The sequence below is a fragment of the Nuphar pumila genome, chromosome 4, assembly GCF_984573655.1.
Source record: "Nuphar pumila chromosome 4, dmNupPumi1.hap1.1, whole genome shotgun sequence".
Classification (NCBI taxonomy): Eukaryota; Viridiplantae; Streptophyta; class Magnoliopsida; order Nymphaeales; family Nymphaeaceae; genus Nuphar; species Nuphar pumila.
The window spans coordinates 115351052-115361630 of NC_143252.1; the positions used below are offsets into that span (position 1 = coordinate 115351052).

Here is a 10579-nt window from a genome sequence, read left to right on the forward strand (position 1 = left end):
ATCTTTTGTCATTTAACTTCGCAGGAAGCAGAAAAAGGAGGCAGTGTACCATATAAGGATGTGTTTGTAGAAACACATAAACGGAAGACCACGGGAGTCTTCGTATCAGAGAAGGCGAGAACGACAACGATATGTATTAATTCTATTAATAATCATTGCAATATATATGCAAGTCATCATAATGTTATCATTAATTATTAATGAATACTTTAAACATTATTTTGTAGGAGGCATATGAGCAACAAATGGTAGAGCGATATGGCGAAGACGCTACTCAGCATCCATCATTTGATCCTACAGCATGGGTGACTGCAGCAGGTGAACCCAAAAAAGGTCGCGTGTTCGGGTTTGGGAGTAATATGAACACTTCACCAGTTATTGGTTCTTTCAGTTACGGCTCACCAACTTCTTGCGCCGACATAAGCTCCAAGCAGCCGACTATTCTTTCCGGTGATGATGTACGCGAGATCATTAATGAATCACTGAATAACTACTTTCAATACACTGTCGCCCCCTTTCTCCGAAATGAGATCAAGGCCGCTGTTCAGGATAGGGGATCTTCGATTCCAGGTCCCTCTCAGGTATAATCACATATATAGTTTTTTTGACTGTCTTAAAGCACATCTGAGCATGGTAGAATCACATATAGAGTTTTTCTAGATGCCTTAGAACACATATGAACATGCTATAATCACATATTCAATTTTTTTACTGCCTTAGCACACATATGAGCATGATAGAATCACATATATATATATATATATATATATATATATATATATATATATATATTTAACTTTTTGTCTGTCTTAGAGCACATATGAGCATGATAGAATCACATATAAAGTTTTTTTGATTGCATTAGAACACATAAGCATGCTATAATCACATATTCAGTTTTTTTACTGCCTAAGAACACATATGAGCATATTATAATCACATATTCAGTTTTTTGACAGCCTTAGCACACATATGAACATGCTATAATAACATATAGAGTTTTTTAACTGCCTTAGAACACATATGAACATGTTATATATCATTTATGATAGAATCACATATAAAATTTTTGGCTTTGCCTGCCTTAGAGCACATATGAGCATGCTATATTCACATATTCAATTTTTTTACTGCCTTAGCACACATACGATCATGATCGAATCACATATATAGTTTTTTGCCTGCCTTAAAGCACATCTGAGCATGGTAGAATCACATATAGAGTTTTTTTATATGCCTTAGAACACATATGAACATGCTATAATCACATATTCAATTTTTTGACTGCCTTAGCACACATATGAGCATGATAGAATCACATATAGAGTTTTTTTATTGCCTTAGATCACACATGAGCACATAATAGAATCACATATAGTGTGTAATTTATTTCATTATATTTTGTTTATCAATACTGACTGTTCTTTTCTTGTGTAGGCTGCTAGCGATAATCAGGGTAGTGGAGCTGAAGGGACAGATAAAGACAATGAACAAGAAGACGCACAAAATCTTGGCGATGATTAGAGGACTGTGTTGAAGAAGTTCTATTTTTTTTATTTTTCCTAATTGTAATTGTTGAATTGTAAATAATTAAACTTCTTAGTTTTAAGGTGGAACGATTAATTATTATAGATACTTGTTATATGAATTTTTTTGTGTGGTTTGTTTTTTATTTACAGGAAATATAAATTGTACAGGAAATATAAATTGTACAGTTCTCGGTAATTAATTTTTAAATAATTTTTTTTTGATTTTTTTTCGTTTTTGCGACGGATTAGCGACGGATGATTCCGTCGCTATTCATATTAATTTAGCGACGGCTTAGCGACGGAATTAAATCCGTCGCCACGCCGTGGTCGCCGTTTAGTACCGGCGGATTGGCGACGGAATATAGCGCTCGTTATTCCGTCGCAATTAGCGACGGAATTATTCCGTCGCCAGTTAGCGTCGAAATATTCGCGACGTAAGCATACTGTCGCCGCGTTGTCGCTAATCCGTCGCTAACATGGTTAGCGACGGATTAGCGACGGAATATGGTCGTCGCTAAATTACTGCTTTGTTGTAGTGTGAGAACATATGAATAACTTTTAATTCGTGGCGTAGACCCTCACGTTCTTCTTCAATCACAAATTGTTCACTCATGTCGACAACCTCTCACAGCAATCACCGCTGATGCCTTCAGTGTATTTGTTTGCTGCATGTGGACCACATTATGAAACTTTTCTTTTTTTTTAAGTCTTAATTTATTTGGGGCGGGGCGGTTGGGATATTGAAGAACTCAGTTAGTGTGATCCTTTTCTGGGGCATGATCAACGTCCATCCTCGATATAGAAAGATTTGAGAAATGAAAATGATATTTCGGACCACTCACGTTAAGGACTTTGAAGTTGTCACCCCCTACGAATAAGGGTATCAACGCGTAGGGTTTGGTTAGGACCCAGGTGGAATCAGACCTAGCCTTGATTTTTGGGTATGGCATCGAGTCCGAACCCAGGTCTAATCGGACTCACCATAAGAGAAACTATACCTGCACCCGATAAGAACTACATAAAGCAGACCTCGGCCATACCCGATAAAAATAATATTTTTTATTATTTTTACAATGAAAATTTTTGGGTTTTAATCAGAGCTCGGGTCGATCCTGAGTATGGTATAAAATTTCACAAACTGTACATGGTTCCATGTATTAATGGGACTTTCGGGTGCGGATCCTCAGTCTTCTTATTTATCAGCATACCCTGACCCTATAGGGTTTGGAATGGGTCGGGTCCGGGTCTGGGTAAACCTGACCCATTGACACCCCTACCTACAAAGTTATGAAAGTTTCCACTCTTCACCTTTAGGGCGCATTTGCTTGTCATGAAAGAGGATGCCGCGGCACCTCTTCCACTGATTTAGATTTGAACCCCCTCTAAGATGAACTGTTTCCATGGAAAAGGAGGATTGAGCGTGTATTTTGGGCTCCTTTTCCTTGCCGGAACAGTTTTGGTTGTTAGTTTGGTTACTGTACTGGGCCCTGTGAAAGTGCACGCCGGTCCATGTTTCTGCGGAAATCTGGGGCTTTCCGTGACAAGCAAACGGCCCCTTAGATACACATTTCCTATGGCAACCTTTAAAAAAAATGTGGAACTGAACTTTCATAGTAGATGTCAACAACCAAATTCTCACCATCCTGATTTGATCTGGACTCCGAAATAACTTCTCTCTGTCAGGGTCTGATCCAACTCCAAATCTGATTACCTTAGACCTTACTATATCTGACCCTTTAACGTCTTTACACGTTATTACCACTGATGCCATCAGATGAATGTGTATGAACTACAAATGGATTGTTTCTCAAGCAGTTCAAATAGGCGTGTCAACCAGTAGGGTTTGGTTCGGACTCAGGTGGAATCAGATTTGGACCAGATTTTTGGGTAGGGTATCGGGTCTAAATCTGGGCTTAATCCGGTCTAGTATAAGACAAATCATACCCGGACCTGATAAGAACTACATGGACTAGACCCGGTAAAATAATATATTTTTTTTATCATTTTTACTTTGAAAATTTGTGGGTCCTAATGGAAACTCAGGTCTGGTATAAAATTTCACAAACTATACCTGGGGTCCATGTATTAATCGGACCTTCGGGTCAAGACCTGGGTCTTAATTGGGTCTTCTTATTTGTCACCATACCCGGACCCTATAGGGTCTGATCCGGGTCAGGTCTGAGTAAAACCGACCCATTAACAGCCCTAAGCTCGAGGCTTTGTGTGGGTGTCTTGAATCATGTTGTGGTTTTCCTCAGTGCTTCCCTGCCACGATCCCCGCCTAGCCCCATCCCCAGTCCTTCTAAAGGATGGCAATAGACTACAGGGAAATGGGCCCCCACCCCGCCTCATCCCCGTTTGAACCGGGGATGGAGGCCATGAAACGGGGATGAAGGCGGGGTGGAGGTTAAAATCCATCCCCTCGTGGATGGAGGTTCTAATCTTGAGACTGGGCGGGGGTGGAGACCCTGTCCCCCTCTCTCGAAATCTCAGCCCCACTCTCCTATCCTGCGGTCCATCCCTATCTGGCCACTGTGCTCCACCACCATTTTTCGACATCGGCAATAGGCTCAAAGCCTGAAGGAGGTCCCGACCCTCTTTTCCTCTCTCGAATCTCGATTCAGTCTTGCATCATCTCACAACCCCTCTCTCCTGCAATCCATCCCCCTCTGGCCACTGCCACCGTTTTCGGCGACAGGTAACCCGGTCTCTCTTCGTTGCAAACCACAACAAGAGGGAGTCTCTCTCTTTCTGTATTCTTTATCTCGGATTTTCTTGTTTCAAATCCAATCCGTGGTTTGATTCTTTGAATTGTTTTTCTTGCCTCTTTTTATCTATTTTTTTATTATTCTGTTAAATTTTTTTACTCTTACTATTTGTGTTTCTTTAGATCTATAGTTCTTCTAATACTTTTGTTGCTGAAGCCTAAATTTCATGTAAAGATACGAATTTGTGATGTTGCTTTCTGTTTTTTGTTTCTCTTCTTATTGATGATTGTAGAATATGTAGATTTGTTCAGTTTTTTCCAATCGAGAGTTGGATTAAATATTTTCTTACTTTTTTTTGTGTATTTCTATTGAGTTAGTGAAATTACTGTGTCATTGCTATCGTTTACGGTTATTAGGAATGAAACTGGCGATTTTATGCTAACTTAATAGTGTTTCAATGATCGACTGAGTCTGTTGTTTAAGTAAATAACCTTCTTTTATTTTGGGTTAGTTTATTTTATTTTATTATAAAATTTTTTGCCCCCGTTAAGCAAAATGCTGAATCCGCCACAGCTTCCAACAGAGCCTATATAAGTCATCGTTACCACTTTCACCGTATATTTGAGCTTATAAAAACGTCATTGGTGATTGAAAGCATTAATGATCACTATTCAAGAGCATTTTAGCGACTATACAAAAAAAAAAGTAAATAAAAAAACAGTAGAAGTCATTATGCATTTAAACTGGTGGTGTCAACAGTTAATGCATGAAACTATCAAATGCCGCTTTTAGATTTTCTGTGGGAATAAATTTGTGGTTAACTTTGTCCATGTAAGTCACCAACGCCCTCAAAATATAAAGAGGTACTACTGGGGATGCATGGTCATACATTGGTGAAGCCAGTGGCGGAGCCAGTGGTGGGCAGTCGCCCACCCCAGAATTTGAAACTGAAAAAAAAAATACTGTGCCTCCAGGGATATTTTGTAAAGAAACAAAGAATCTGATTTTAACTCTTGTATGCTAATGCCTACCGCTATGTGTGTTTTAATTTGTCTGGTGTGTGACAAAGAGAAATTAAGTGTATGTTTACTTTTAATCCAGCAATCTCTTCGAGGATCAATAACGCATGCTTGGAATTGAAAAATTGTTAGTGTTGGACTTAACCTGTTCCGGATATTATCGTCCGTGGTGTGTTGTCATTTAGATGCAGTTTGTTTTAGGTGGCGAGCACTCACCCAGGACAACGATCAGCAAGTGGTGCAGACACGTTTATGTCTTCCCGTGGCAGCGGTATCACATACACCCTAAGCTTCCACCTAATCTGGACCAGAGTCTGTCACTCCCCGAGTTCGAATCTGCATTCAACCGGGTTCTGGATTGTGCGTTTTAAGCTTTAGAAACTGCTTTCGGAAAGCAACTTAATGTTCTGGTTCCTTGCTGTTTATTTGAGCTGTTTATTTGAGCTGAATGTATGCAAGACAGATCTCAAATGATTTGAGTATATTGTGATAAATATTGCTGATTTTTTTTACATTGATAACCAATCGATTTCAATATAATTCAAAGGCTTATTTAAGTTTTATCCCTTCACGAACGACTGTGCCTTCAACGAAATTTTTTTGGCTCCGCCATTGATCCGAATAAATGGATCGTCCTTCAAGACCATAGCATTGTCCCCGAGACCCGAAGTCTACCCACCCAACAAAAAACTCCTGGCTCCGCCACTGGGTGAAGCTTGTTATTTGATACAATAGAGAGGCCATACAATGATCATTTTTGAAAGGCAAGCTGGGGTTAGGCAGATTCCTGCCATTTACAACTATACCATTGGGTTTTGAACCTGAAACGTCCCAACACAAGGTGACATGCACTAACTGCTCTTACCAGAGAAGCGGAGCCCCCCTTGGTACCATACAATGATCTTTCTTCCTCCTTACAAGTTACAACAACAAAATCTTTTATTTGCTAAGCTTAGTATTGCCATAAAACCATAATGCTTTTTAAGCATCACAATCTTGTGGCATAATGTCCGCTCTTTTAACTTGGCCACCCCCTGGGGTAGAGGAATAAGCCCTCAGAGTTTTAGGCTGACATGGACAGAAACGGTAGTATGGCATGATGAACCAGCGCAGTTAGGTCTATGTGCCTGAAGCGGTTTCTCCGAGTAAAAAATAAACAAAAATGACTGCTTTTTAACTGTAGTAGGACAATGGCTATATTTGATACAAAGGCTCCATGTTTTGATTTGGTAAGGCTAGTTCCGTTTGACAATGTTTTCCACGGGGATGAGAATTCCAACTTCCACAAACGAGTTCCCTAGAATTATTTCTATAATTCCACCACATTGGAAATTTGTGTGTCATTCCTTGCGCAGAGTACACGTTTCACCTCTTCAAGTTGAGTGTATAATTAATTTCAGTGTTGTGAGAGGCGTACGCCTCAGTACCTGAAGCGTATGCCTCGGAGGCGAAGCGCACACTTAAGGTACTGAGGCATTGCAGTGAGGTGTTTCAGGCTTGAAACGCACGCTTCACTCATGTGAAGCGCACGCCTCAAGTTGAAACGTGCTTCGCTTCTAAAGCGTACGCATCATGGCATCGTTTCTTCATTTGTCTAGTTCCTACAAACCGCTGCTTTCCCGCCAAAATCCGCCGCCGAAAAACCACCCCGATACCTGAAAAAAACATCAGACCCAGGATGATCACGACGGCAGACTTCTACCACGTGATGACAGCAGTTGTTTCGCTCTATGTGGCGATGATCCTGGCCTGCGTTACTACGCCCTGATGCAGAGGTCCCAAGTCGCCCCCGACCACCTCACCTTCCCCTTTGTCGTCAAGGCCTGCGCGGCGCTTGCGGATCTCTCGCTCGGAAGAGCCCTCCACGAACGGATTCTGAGTTGTGGGCTGGTTCATGACCCCTTTGTCGCGAGCTCCATGATTGGTATGTATTGGAAATCCGACGGGGTTGGTGATGTGTGCCAATTGTTGGAAGAAATGCTTCAACGAGATGTTGTTGCTTGGAACGCCATGATTGTTGGGTTCCTGAAGAGGGAGGATGTGGGGTCTGCTCGAGCTTTATTCGAGTCGATGCCTGCGGAGAGGCCTTTGGTTACCTAGAACACTATGATCACCGACCTAGCGCAGAATAGGATGTCGACGAATGCGCTCGGGCTTTTCCGGCAGATGCAAGTCAAGGGCTTGACGTCGAATGAAGTCACGTTGGTTGGTGTTCTTTCAGCTTGTGCTAAATTGGGTGCGTTGGAGGTCGGGAAATGGGTGCACAGGTATATCGAAAAGAACATCATTAAGCAGAGTGTTTTTTTGAGTAAATCTCTCATAGATATTTACGCAAAAGGTGAAACTTTGGAATACACACGCCAAGTGTTTGATGATATGTGTGAGAGTACAATGGTCTTGAAGCTTATTTTATTATTTTGATCATGAAGCTTACGCTCCAACGCCTCGAGGCTTACGCATCGCTTTATAACATGCTCAACGCCTCGCTTTGCCTCATCGCATTTAACAACCTTGATTAATTTCATTAGTCTAAAGTAAGCCCAAAGAAGGAAAGATCATCCAACGGGGGCAGTTATTGCAGGAGCAGTTATTGCCCGTCACCTTGTGTTGGGACGTTGCAAGTTTGAACCCCATTGTATGGTTGTATAACTGGTAGGGGTCTGCCTAAACCCAGCTTTCTCTGTCGAAAAGAAAAGAAAAGATCATTTTCAAAGCATATGGTTGGTTGTTGGTGTTGTTTAACGGCAGAACAAGTCAACCTCTGGTGTACCTCTCTTTCCAATTTAATGAATGGCTTGTTGACAAATCCAAGTTCAAAGGAGACAAAAGAGAAAACCTGCGGCCCATCTCCCATCAACCCAACCACAATCCTTTGAAATAGGACGAGTTCCATCTTGTGTAGATCTTCGCCATCACTAGACCAAAAAATACCTATAGTGACGGCTTCAAGTAGTGACTATAATTTAAAAAACAAATGTCTCTATAAGTTATAGTGTCAGCTTAATAGTAAGTCATGTTGCAGTTAGTTATAGTGACTAATTGGAGCCGTCACTAATAGCTTGTTTGGTCGTCACTATAGGTCCACATAAGTGACACCTCCATGACTATTGGTGACGGCTATGTCATGGGCCGTCACTAGTTCTCAAAGAAACTAAGAAAAAGAGTATTGGTGACAGCTACTCATTCAAGTAAAGAAAAAAAATTCCCCACAGTTGGAAGGCCAATTTAGAGAGAGACTTAAGAAAACACTCTCACATATTAAAATATTAGAACTACAATCAAGTCTTTAGAATCACATTTCTTTGAACAAGATACCAATGCGCTACAGCAAATAGGTAAACGACAGTGTAAAACTAAGCTCCTTAAAGGTTATACACAAATATATCTTGAATTCTATCAACAAAGAATTTTCTTAAGCATCTCGGAGCATGGTGTTCTTATATAATGTGAGCCTAAACCATCAATCAATGAAAACTACCTCCAAATGATGGATTACAATCAATGGAACTGTTAGTAAATGTTATGTCGAAACATATATAGATTTCACCTGAACAGCATAAACAACAAACACCAAATGATCATAACAAAATCACATAGAACTTCGAAACTAAAAATATCACTAGCAAAGAAAAGCCACAAATTGGAGACCCAATCAGGAAAAATTATATCATGGCATAAATCTATCTATATCTAGGGATGGCAGGGCCCCGCCCCACCTCGTCCCGTTTGGACTGGGGATGGAGGACATGAAATGGGGATGAAGATTAAAATCAAAACCCGTGCGGGGATGGACTTACGCTTTCCCCCACCTCACCCCATACCTGTCCTGATCTCCACCTATTCCTGCCGCGCCCCATCCCCAATCCTTCTAAGAATGGCAATGGACCAAGGGAAAACGGGGGCCCGCCCCGTTTGGACAATGGATGGAGAACATGAAATAGGGATGAAGGCAGGGATGGAGGTTAAAATCCAAACCCGTGCAGGCATGGAGGTTCGGATTTTGAGACGGGGTGGAGGTGGAGACCTTGTCCCCCGCCCCCACCCCAGTCCACTGTCATCCCTATCTATATCTATTCAAGCATGCAAAGTTTGTAGGCTCTATGTAATTAAAACACTGAATCTCATAGACTTACTCTACTAAGCAACACCAAATATAGAAAACCTGCTACTAGTTCAGAAGCAGAATCATTAAACATATTTACAATGGGAAAACAAGATAACACAAGATTGGTAATGTACCATACCACTCCAGCATTCACCTTGTTTAAAAATTCATAAATGCAGTTCTTTTAACTTCTCCACTATGGGATATCTGAATTCCTTTGTCATCTCTATAACTGTCTCATGCAATAAGGATTCTAGTATTTAAGCATCTTTTTAGAGCCTCCTGTAAAAAGCATAAAAAGCATGTAGATTAGTACATGAACTCTGATCGGAATCCCTCCTATAGCAGCAAAAACACAAGAGCACACCAAAAGGAACAAACACAGAAAAAGAATGCAGAAGCATGCATACATTTTGAGTTCATAAAGTATATACATGTAGAATATTAAAAACCGCTCCTTCTCTGCAAGCTGATATATCAAACAATATGCATATGTGAATTAACCTGAAATCAAAGCCATAAAATCTGCTTTAGTGGGAAGCAGCAGGAGCTTACCCAGATCAAATACCCGTCTGTAGCCCATATTCAAATCCAGGCTTCCAGACGAAAGAGGCATAGCCGAAAACCCAGAGAACCATCTTGATTCCCTACTGAAACATGAATAGAAAATTCAAGTTGTGAGAGGACACGGCCTTGAAGATTTAACTACGGAGAACAAGCTCGAAATGAATAACCAAGATCTAAGGAAAAATAATCGACAATGCTTGCTTCCCAAACATGAACTAGCACAACAACCAACAGTTGGATATGCAAACCAAACAAAAACCAATTAGCATGATTTAATAAAACTAAAGTACAAAATAAAATGGATCCACCAGGATGAGATAAACAAATACTGTGAATTCTTAGCACCAAAACAGGGGAACGAAAACTCTTTGTTAAACCCAAGCCAAGTAGGTGGCATTCTCTCTTTGAAACCTTTTAACCGCACTCTTGATGCATCATAAAAGATCAGAGAAAAGGGAAACAGCCAAGATAACGGGTTCTTTACTTTTCTAAATTAATATAGAAACTAAAAGCTTTAAATTTGTACGTCAAGATCAGGAAAAAAAGGTTAATGCCATGGAGTACAAATTGATGAAGAGAATTAACATGTTGAGAGGCAATTTAATTGGAATTTAACAGCCTCAGAGTCGTTACGCTTTTAATTCTCTTCAA

General features: G+C 40.6%; 1 long non-coding RNA gene across 1 annotated transcript; it reads left to right on the forward strand.

Moving 5' to 3' along the window:
- The first annotated feature begins 471 nt into the window (after positions 1 to 471).
- Positions 472 to 1714, forward strand: LOC149840709 (uncharacterized). Its single transcript, XR_016431586.1, has 2 exons — positions 472 to 581; positions 1438 to 1714. It is a non-coding gene; the product is annotated as an uncharacterized LOC149840709 (long non-coding RNA).
- The last annotated feature ends 8865 nt before the right edge of the window (positions 1715 to 10579 follow it).